The following is an 11,685-nucleotide window of genomic DNA, read 5'->3' as shown; positions in this document are numbered from 1 at the left end:
CCCATGCTGACCCCTTAGTCATCAGTCTGGGGTCCATGTGTTCCCCCTTGTCTAGGTCAGCTACCTCTGTGGGTTTCGCCACCCTGATCTTGATTCCTTTGGTCATCACTCCTCTTTACAACTGGGTCCCAGGAGTTCAATTAGGTTCACAGCGGTGGGTGTCTGCCTCTGCCTCCATCAGCCACTGGATGAGAGTTCTAGGATGGCATATAAGGTATGTAGTCATCATTCTCATTATTATGGGAGGGCATTTAAGGTACCCTTAATGCCAATTGGTGTCATTCTACTGTGTGATCTTGAAGCTTGTAGCACTACTATTTTTGAATGTTCTTAGTAACATATATCTACTCAAATGTATGTCATAAAACTAACTCACAGCCATGCTTTACTCCTAATCTTGTTGATGGGCAGTGAGAATGGATCTGGAAAGAGATTCCTTTTTTTCCTGTCATATGATCCACTTGACTTTAACATCATTGCCTTTTACTTTTCTTTTGTCACATAAAATATAAATATGAAAGATAATAGTTTGCAACGCTCAGAATATACACACATTTGACTTTTAATATCATTGAGCATAAAAACATATTTTATCTACTAGAACAAATCCTATCACAATATCAAGAATACCAGAAAGTGTTCTCATGCTCATTAAAGTTTATGTTATAGTGCATATAAAGTATTTTTATATATTATAATACACATATATTAATTTGAAATCAATGATTGGTTAGCTTAAACTCATATTTCTTCTTTTAGTATTTCAGTAGTTTTATCTCTAATATTGTCTGCATAATTGCCTTTTTTATTTTATTGTGTTTTATTGGATTCAAGTTTTGATGTATATTATTAAAAGTCTATACCAAAATTCATGTTGAATTTTGTTCACCTTGTGATATATTAAGATGTAGCACACAGACAAGATGGTTACATCATGATAATTCTACCATCTTGAGTAGATTTATCCAATCATGAATTAATAAACACATTGGTCAGATATTGATTTTAAAATCCAGCTTGCTTGCAACTCTTGAATGTACCTATTTTATTGAGGTATCTGTCTTTCCTTAGAACCCTGGTAGCCCTGGGGTTTCTTCATAGCATAAAAGTGACCCTATGCTTAATCCCTCTCCCGAATTGCAAAACAAAAACCAACCAGCACGTGTATGTGTGTGCTTAACGTCAATTAATGAAATAGACGCTATGGATTTAAAAAGGAGAAAACAGATTGATACGGGTGGCTTTGGAGGTTGAAAAGGAGTGAAAGGGTAATGTATTTTGCTAAAATCTCAAAAATAAAGGAAATGAATAAAAATAAAGCAAAATAATAGACCATACACCCCATATATATATATGTATATATATGTATGTATGCATGCCTTGGACAGACACAGTAAATTCTAGGTCTTTTATTTCTACAAAATGGAGCACTTGAGTGGGATATACTAGAGATTTTCATCTCAGAAAATGTGTCCTTTCCAAATAGTTTGCCTAGACTTTTATGCAAAAACGGTAAGAGAAAGAAGTATTTAGGGTATTCTTTTCAAACTTCAATGCACTTACAACCCACCAGGTTCTAAGCACAGATGTAAACAGTGTTTTCTGGATAAGGCAGGAAACTCAACATTTCTAACTAATAGATAAGTAGTTTTTTATCCTGCCCTATTCATACACTAAACCAAGAGCTTTTTTCTACATTTGAACAATGAAGTCAAATGTATTTTCAGGCATCATGGGCTCCAGAGTTCCCAGAGCCTGCAAATCTTTTTTTTTTTCCTGGTTGCATTCTTGTCTTCATTTCTGAACAGTGAAACTTGGGAGATGACAGTTCTTGAAATGAAAGCGTCAAGATTCTCTGATGGGCTCAGGGAACATTTACTCAGCCACTCATAAACAAAATGTCCTCAAGGACATGTGCAGTATTAGTTACATGAATATTAGTCTTAACCTTGTTGAATGATGTGTGCTTGGCTTTGCAGGATTTACAAATTGGCAGGTTTTGTCTTATTTTTCCCCCTCTCTTGTTTTATGCTTATACTGGCAACAGCCCTGACTATTGTTTTTTCAATAGCCTACTGAAACAGCTCATCTTAAGTTGTTCTGAAAGAGCCCATGGTCTAGTCCAACCTTTTTGGAATCCACACTCAACTATTGTAGATTGACATAATGAAATGAAGAATAGGCTCAACCATGATATATTTTTTTTCTGAGAGATGCTAATCCAGATATAATCATCTATGTTTAAAATCAAAACTAAAGACTTCCTCAAAGTTTAATTGCTTTGTTCTATTCCATGTTGACATAAATTCAGAGCAAACAAAGTCAGATGACCCTAGAATAATGTCCTGACATTTATAAAATACTTCTATTAATATAGCACACTGTAACAAGACATTGCAGTAGAATACAGGAAGTTTCCCAATATCTTTTCTCAAACAATACTGTTCTGCTACATGCTGGTGGGAAGTAAATAACATAATGAGTATAAATGCATAGGGGCAACTGTCTTAAAAACATAAAGGATTTCAAAGAACTTTCAGTAAATAAACTATGATAGTCCTCATATAATTAAAAGGAGAAAATTTTAAATGTTTTTTACACGGACAGTATTTCATCTCCCTGAAAGACGTATCCAGAGAACAATCAATCAATTTGTCTAAACTTAATTTTGTGTTACTCATACATATTCTCAAAGAATGCACTTTAAAGGTATAAAATAGGGATTATAGGTCTATTTAAATTGCTTAGTTGTTCTTGATTTAATCTTGGTAAGTTATTTCTATTCAGGAAAATAGAATATATGCCATTGTGAAATGGCACAGGAGATAACATGCTGCGAAAGACATCTTATTATTCTATACATACATACGTACATAGAACTACATGAATTAATAGAAATGGATTAATAATTAAGACAGAGATAGGCAATAAGGAACCCTAGACAATGGCCAATAGTTTTATAACTAATGTGTTGTATGTCTGCTTCTTTGGGGCTGAGAAGGATGGCAACACCAGCCATGACAAAGAACTTCATGTCACATTTGTCTTCATGTAAAATTAATGCAATGAGAGGGAAGTTCTGGCAGATTTCAGGACACACACTCAAAAGGTTCGCCATGATATCTGGGTCTACCCAGGTGCAGAAGATAGGATTCCTTTCTTCACAGAGTCCTTAAGCAGCAATTGGCTTCTTTTATTTTATAAAGGTTTTTAAAGCGTTTAAAGAAATGCTACTTATTGTTTTCTTAAGATGCATACCATATGATGCAAGTTTTTGCATATTTATTTATTTGATATATTTTTTTAGTTTTCTTGATTTTCAGCATCTTAATATTATCCATCATTAGATACTGCATTTTTCTCCTTGATGACAGACTTCTGAAAGAGCAAGATGGAATCTTTGGTTGTTTTGATTTATATATTTGAGGGCCAAGGACATTGAATCCTATTTAATGCACATTTTGGATTTTGTACTACTTTTTAAATGTCTGTGCAGTTGGTTTGCCCATTCATGATGGGATCACTTGATCTGCTGTGGATTTTTCTAGGTGCTTTCCATTCTGGAATGGGTCCTCATTGGGTGCAAGTCTGGCAACAGCTTCCTCCATACTCTAGGATGTCTCTTCACTAGCTCCCTTCCACTCTTTGCTGTGCTGGATGGAGCATTCCAGTTTTGTGCAATACTGCTTGCCTATTCTCACTGCTGTTTCCTGGGCTGTCTTCATCAGCCCAGGAAACAGCAGTGAGGAAACTACTGTCTGTGCCTGTACTTTGAAGCTTTCCCCATGTTTCCCTCTAGTAGGTTTAGAGTTATGGGACTTACATTAGGGCCTTTGATGAAAAAGGTATACATGGCAGAGAAGAAGCCCAAGTCAATGGCATAGAACAGAACTTCAACAGGAGCATAGCAGAAAATTTCCCCAAACTAATGAAATAAAACTTGTTTTAAGGTTTCTATTGCTGTAAGATATACCATGACCATGCCAACTTTTATAAAGGAAAAAATATTTAATTCAGGTGATAGTTTACAGTTTCAGAAGTTTAATCCATTATCATTAGGGTAGGGAGCACGGGTTGTGCTGGCAGACATGGAAATTGAGAATTCTACATCTTGATCCAAAGGCAACAGGAGATCAACTGTTTCATTGGGGTTGGGTTGAGCAAATATGAGACTTCAAAGCCCACCTTCACAGAGACACATTTTCTCCAACAAGACCACACCTACTCCAACAAGGCCACACCTCCCAGTAGTGCTATGCCCTCTGGGAGCCATTTTCTTTCAAACCACCACACACGTACAGATTCAGGAAGCACATGGAACATCAAATAGACAAGGTTAGATAAGAAGGTCCATGTGACACATGTTAGGGTGCTGTAAGCTGCAAAAGGAAAGTCACAAGTCAAATAAAAAACGAAACTTGCTGTGTCAGCATTTCTTACCTTCAGCTTGATGCCACTTCCTGATAAAGACCCTGCCACCCCACTTAGTATACTCTAGTGTCTCTCTTCACATGTTTTTATTTTTATTTTTTGTATTTATTTAGTTCCACTTGCTCCTTTGCATTGTAAACCTGTATAAGAATGAATGCTAGAAACCACATGATAGAGTTTATAGTAAATTGTATTTCAATGTCCTCTGCTCAGGATATTAGGCCACTACTTTACAGCCTCAGTACAGAATTTTGTCACATACTTTTCCTTGAACAGCAGCTTCATGTCCTTGACAGGTACTCTGACCTCCTGTCCAGTACAGAAAGCTAAACTCAGGAGCCAGTTGGTGATGGGGAAAGTCCTTCTGTGCTGATAAATAAAGCACTGTTGGCCAATAGGGAAGCAAGATAGGTGGGGCTAGGAGTCAAGGAGGATTATGGAAAATGTAGTCAAGAGTAGAGAGTTGCCATGTGATCCCAGGAAGAGAGGATACAATTAAATCAGAGCTAACCATTAAGAAACCATAACAAATAGCCAATGACTTCATAATTAATATAGTGTCCTGCATGTTCATTTGTGACTGACGCAGCTCTGGGACCAGGCTGGCAGGAAAAACACTCATTACAAGATGGTGCTTATGCCGATCCTCATACGGACCAACATATGAGGACTACGGCAGCCCATCTCAAGAAGTCTCAGAGAGAACAATAGTAGCAACTGGGTTAGAGATCACACTTGTGATAGTCTGGATGAGCTGGATGGCTGTGAACCAGAGAAGCTCAGCAAGCAGCTGGCCATGCTGCCCCTGCTGAAGCGCATGAGCGAGTCAGCTAAGAGCTCCGGCATCCAAGGCTCGCTGCCCTCCATGCCATTGCTGGCTGAGGAGGATGACCAGCTGTCTCCGGAGATCATCTTGCACTACCCACATGGCGAGGCCGCCCAGTGGGCTGGAGGGTGCTGGAGACCCTGTGGTGTGTGGGTAATGGTGCACAGCACAACCATGAGATGGACTTCCAGGGCATGCTTCAGAAAATGGACATTAAAAATGAAGACGATGTCAAATCTTTTTCTCAAGTGATGGTCCATGTTTTCAAAGATGGTGTAAGACACTGGAGCAGGATTGTGACTCTTATTTCTTTTGGTGCCTATGTGGCCAAACACTTGAAGAGCATAAACCAGGAAAGGTATATTGAACCATTAGCAGAAAGTATTACAGCTGCTCTTGCAAGGACAAAATGGGAATGACTTACTTTGGAAATCACTATGGAGATTCCTGATAAAAATGGGAATCAGTCTACACAAGATCCAGCAATTCCACTCTTAGGCATATACCCAAGAGATGCACATTCATACAACAAGGACATCTGTTCAGCTATGTTCATAGCAGCATTATTTGTAATAGCCCAAACCTGGAAGCAACCTAGATGTCCCTCAACTGGAGAGTGGATAAAGAAAATGTGGTACATTTACACAATGGAGTACTACTCAGCAGCGGTGGGGGGGGGGAGGAATGGAATCTTGAAATTTGCAGGCAAATAGATGGCACCAGAAGAAACTATCCTGAGTAGGGTAAACCAGTCACAAAAAGACAAGTATGGTATGTACTCACTCATATATGGATTTTAGGCCTGAAACAGGGGAGTGCCAGCCTACAATCCTCAGCCAGAAAGTCTGGGAAACAGGGAGAACTCTAAGAGAGATAGGTATGCATGGTAATCCAGAGAAGGGGAAAAGGACAGAATCTTCTGAGGGGATTGGGAGCAAGGGGGAAGTGGTGAGGAAGCTGGGAGAAAGATAGGGGTAAAGAGGAGGGGAGAGGAGGACATGAGGGAGCAGGAGAGTTGAGTAGGGGAAAGAATAGAGGAGAAAAAGATGAGAGATACCATAAGAGAAGGAGCCATTATAAGTTTGAAGAGAGATCTGGTACTAGTGAGATGTACAGATATCTACAAGGATGACACCAACTGAAAATCTAACCAATAGTGGCGAGGCTAACTTAAATGTCCTTCCCTATAACGTGATTGATGACTTCCTTGTGTGCCATCCCAGAGCCTTCATCCAGTGAATGAAGGAAACAGAGGCAGACACCCACAGCTAAACACTGAACTGAACTCCTGGAACCCAGTTGCACAGAGGGAAGTGTGATGAGCAAAGGAGTTATGACTTGGTGGGTGAAACCCACAGAAACAGCTGAACTGAACAAGGGGGAGCTCATAGAACACAGACTGATAGCTGAGAGGCCAGCATGGGACTGATCCAGAACCCCTGAATGTGAGTGTCAGTGAGGAAGCCTCAGCATCCTTTGGGGCCTCAGGCAATAAATTAGCATATATCCCTGACATCCAGATGGAATTTGGGAGCCCATTCCACGTGGAGGGACCTAGGCCCTGTCCCACATCATATGACAGACTTTCAAGATCCCCTATGATGGGCCTCATCCTCCTTGGAGAGTGGGGATTGGGGGAGGGGTTGGGGTAGGGTTGAAGGGGAGGCAGGAGAAGAGGTAAGGGAGATGGAGCTAGGATTGACATGTGAAGCAAACTTTTTTTCTAATTCAAGTTAAATTAAAAAATAAATTTAAAAAAATGGGACTGTCTTGTCAAACAAAGAGACTGGGATGGGTTTGTGCAGTTCTTCTATGCACAGGACCTAGAAGGCAGCATCAGAAATGTAGCTTTTGTGGTTATTGCTGGAGTAGGGGATGGTCTGGCATATCAAATAAGATAGCCTTGTGAGTGCAGTAGGGGACTCTTAACTCCAGCCATCAAACTGCATGCTTCTGTGAAAACAAATGTATTTATGAAGTTGTACTTGAAGCTGCCCAGGCTTTAACAATCTAGGAATTCTACTCTAGCAACACAGCCAGAAAGAAAGCAAGTGGCTACAGGATTGCGGCTAACAAGAATAAATACATAGGAAGAGTTACTATATGAAAGAAGTCAAATTTTCACTCAGCAAACTTTGTTAGGCCATGGAGGAGGTCTTGTAGATTGAATGGAAGTGGGTAAGTGGACAGACTTTATTTCCTTGTCGAGAAGAGTGACCAGTCCACAGGCTAGTCACAGAGCTCAATAAATGTGCAGGGTCCATTACTCTCCTGTAGTGTTGAAAGAGAAGCACTAACAATAGCTTTGATCTGTGTAAGATGGATTTAAGCTACAAATAACCAGATTGTGACTAGAAACTGTAGTACTACACAAGAATGTGAAAGGAAACTCTCTGGTGAGCTTTCACGTGTACATCTTAATAAAGTCCAAGTGCTCAGGGCCTGCAGACCTGTCTACTTTGGCTTGGTTTTGATGATAATCTTAAGTTTATTAGCCTAGCAATGGCCAAAAGTACTTGACTTAAGGTTCACTAATTAGTTGCAAAACTGAAAAGCCTCAATCTTTAAGGGAAACAGCATACAAATTGTATTTGTCTGTAAAAATTGTATAGACTTTTACAGAAAGTCTATTTCTTTGGATATAAAAGGAGGGATGACTCAGCTTAGGTTTTCCACACCCTTTTGAAAGTTGCAACTTCTTTAGTTAGAAATTTGTTTCTTACAGCTTTTTAAAACTTTGTGATGATCAGCTCTAGAGTATGTACAGAACCAGTTGTGTGTGGAACAAATCGGATTCATAACTATGCAGGCTTAAGTTTTCAGTCTGATATAAGTCATTTGACCTGCTGTCAATTTTAAATTATAAAGTGGTTTGATAACACAAGCTAGACTCATAACCATGGTATTATTCACAATGTTTACTTGTGTGACACAAGTTTAAGCCTGGTGGTGTCAAAAAAACAAGTATGTATTTCTTTTCTACTAATAATTGCCAAGCTTTGTTTTGAATTTCTGTATTAGTCTCTAAATGTCCTACCTGTTGTATTAACCTTTACTTCCTCTCCTTTCTTTACATACTGGCTTGTTACAATCCTTCTAGTTCCTCTACAGATATAATCTAAGTCTACATTTCCTCCCTAAAACCCACCCTAATCCTCCAACTAAGAACCTAAGTGATTTCCCTCCCATCCTATCAGAGTCAGCAAAACTTTGTCTCATTAGAGGGTGGTGACACTTCCTCTTTGAGCCCTATGACCAACAGTAATGGGTTTGGGATGGGGTGAAACTCCCTTTTCTTGGATTGGCATCTTTTCCACTGTTTATCCTATTGGTCAAAAGTCCCCTTGGGAATTTCAGAAGTTGGAGTGAGCTGCATCATGCATAAACTTTTCTGCAGTTTTCTCCTAGTGTGAATATGCTCCCTCACTTAAATTTAGAGAAAGGTGGGTTTTGTTGACACTCAGTTATATACATAGTTGAGGAGTTTGTTTGAGCTAGGGTCACTTGAAAGCTTGTCTCAGGATTTGACCTTGAATCAGGACTGCAGATGAAAATAGTCCTGAATCAGATGACGAGGGAGGTAAGGGGAAGAAATGCCTGGCCTGCTCAATTTAGCCATGGGTCATCTTGCTGGAGCTATTTGTATCTAGATTTATCCTTGTTGTAAATTGCTTATTTATGCCTATTTCTTGGACTTTCAAGCACTTTATGTAGTTTAAATAACCCCACAGGTTAAGGTGACTAAAAGGCTAGCGCCCCATATTCAGTTGTCCAATTTTGTATTTTAGTTCCAGGGCCATGAAGACTTGCAGAGCCCAAGTGGGTAAGAAAGGGGTTTTAATTTAGAGAAGAGGTACATGGTCTGAGTGCTCACTAGCTGAATAGTTGAGACTATATAATAGTGAAGAGGGAGGGACAGCTTGGAAGATGGCTCTCAGTAAATTCTGTTTGTCTTATACCTCTCTCAGGGAAAAAAAATAAAAACATAAAGTCTTCAAGCATCCAAGGCATTCTACCCAGGTGATGAATACCTTCATTATGGTAGAACCAGTATTTTTTTATTTTGTTTTTTGTAGAGAAGGAGTTTCTCTATTGATTTGGAGCCTGTCCTGGAACTCCCTTTGTAGACCAGGTTGGCCTCGATCTCACAGGGATCTGCCTGCCTCTACCTCCTAGTGCTGGGATTAAAGCATGTGCCACCAATGCCAGCAGAACCAGCATTTTTAACATCTGTTCCCAAAAGGGTTAGGACCAATTGCAAGTTAATGTGGGTTCTAAAAAAAGAAAACAAGATAAGATGAGATTAAGGTGAAGCTTGACCCAAAATGGAATAAAGGGAGAAAGGCCCCACCAAGCTATGCTTACCAGTTGTGAAAAGGAAGGTATTAGGACTGGCTTGTCAAACAAAGAGGCTGGAATGGGTTTGTGGAGTTCTTCCATGTACAGGACCTAGAAGGTGGCGTCAGAAATGAGCTGCTGGCTTTTGCAGGTGCTTCCCAAGAGGGCAACAGGCCCTGAGGGGTCATTATATGAAGCTGGAACTGTCAAGCCTGGGTTTTATTTATAATCACAGAGGACTGTGTGCTGGAAACTTGGATGTGAAAGGCATGAGAGCAGGACCCTAGTGAAGGTCAAGGTGACTTTGTTGTTTTGTAGATTAATACACCAGGTCTGGTTGGGAGTAATTCTTTTCACAAAAATATTTGTCTGGTTTTATTTTTATATTTAAGTTTTTAAATAAAGGGCTGGCAATATGGCTCAATAGGTCAAAGGGCTTATAGTGAAAGACTAACAACCTGGGTTCTATGCCTGGAACTTTCAGTAGTGGTAAAATGAAAAGGGGAAAGCTGTATCTGTCTTCCTGGCCAGCTAGTCTGGCCTAAAAAGGAAAGTTCCAGGCTAGGCCATTGGAAGTGGGCTGCTTGCCTCTCCCCTCCCCTACTCTATCATTCATAGGCATTCCTAAGGGATACAGGCTGGCCTGTAGTGAAGTCACACATATTCATCTTGTTGAGTGCCAGGATTGTTTTATATATGATGGTGTTTCTTTACCACTTTTCATTTTACCTATAACCTGAGTCACCTCACATCCTCTCCTTGTCTTTATTGTTCAACTCTTCTGCTTGTTTTCCCTACTTCTAACTTTTTACTATTACTCTAAGATTATTCAGTAATCTTACTCTACTTATTTTCTTTATACCCTCAGCTCAGTTACCAGTATCTTGGTACAAAGAAGACTACTGATGTTCTTCTACTCTCCCAAGCATACTTCAGTTTAAAGGCAATTGTATTTTACTTACTTACTAATGTATTTTCATAATGAGCTTTAAAACTTATAATTGTCTATATAGATATCCCTGGAGGTAAAGTTGGAGGACTTGAATATATAGGCTTGAATATATATCAAGGATGTACAAATTCAAACGCAGAAACAAATGGAGGGAAAATTTGAGTGCTGGAATTGTTAAAATGGAAATTCTGTAATTTCACAACAAATGTTTAGAAATAGGGGTTTTGTCAATGGCATTTCTATATTTCCATGAAGCTTTAGTTTTGTTTTACTTCAGGCATTTTTTCCTTATTGGTCTTTAGCTTGTTTGCTTTTATTTTCATTTTGTGAGTATTTTCTTGCTTTTTTTAAAAAAGGGAGAGAGAGAGACAGAGACAGAGACAGAGAGAGACAGAGAGAGAGAATATAAAGCTGTTTGGGTATAGTGGTGAAGATCTGGGAGGAATTGGGAAAATGTATTGATTATAAGTTTTAATAAAGAAGAGAAGAATGAAATTGCCCCTGTAGATATACCCACAAGCCATTATGATGGAGGCAATCACCCTAAATAGTGGGGATTCCTTTTGATTAACTCCTGAAGATTTTTTTCAGCCCTGAATAACTAGATGTGCTTTGAGACTACTGTACTTTATGTCACATGTAGCCTAAGGGGAATAAATATCACTTCTGTCAACCCGGGAGCCTGCATGTGACTGACTTAGGCCCTGTATAAGAAATGTAATAGTTGTATAGCTTTGTCTATATGTAGAACTCCTAGCGATGACAACAGGAGTATCCCTAACTCTTTGGCTGACTCTCAGGAAACTATTTCTCATATTGAATTACTTTGTACAGCCTTAATAAAAGAGGGGGAGCTTATTCTTATAGCAACTTGATATGCTATGCTTTGTTGGTATACATGGAAGGCCTGCCACTTTCTGAACAGAAATAAAGGAGTGGTTTGGAAGCAGGGTAGAGGGAAGATGTGGGCGGGTGGAAGGGAATGGAAGAAGAAAAAGGGTAAAGTGCAGTAAGGATGTAAAATAAATTAATTATTTTTGAAAGAACATTTATAATTTACAGTTCATTTATGAAACGTTTAGCAGTATTGACTAATAGTAAAGCCTTAGTACTGTGCTAGCTTAACCAAGACCAAACA

The 11,685-nt window shown here is 39.2% G+C and overlaps 1 pseudogene; it reads left to right on the top strand.

The window, feature by feature from the left end:
- Positions 1–2,944: 2,944 nt before the first annotated feature.
- On the top strand, positions 2,945–9,775 carry LOC106022560 (annotated as a pseudogene).
- The last annotated feature ends 1,910 nt before the right edge of the window (positions 9,776–11,685 follow it).

This window comes from Mesocricetus auratus, unplaced genomic scaffold (genome assembly GCF_017639785.1).
Source record: "Mesocricetus auratus isolate SY011 unplaced genomic scaffold, BCM_Maur_2.0 Super-Scaffold_4256, whole genome shotgun sequence".
NCBI lineage: Eukaryota > Metazoa > Chordata > Mammalia > Rodentia > Cricetidae > Mesocricetus > Mesocricetus auratus.
This window is presented reverse-complemented; position numbering and strand designations above follow the sequence as displayed.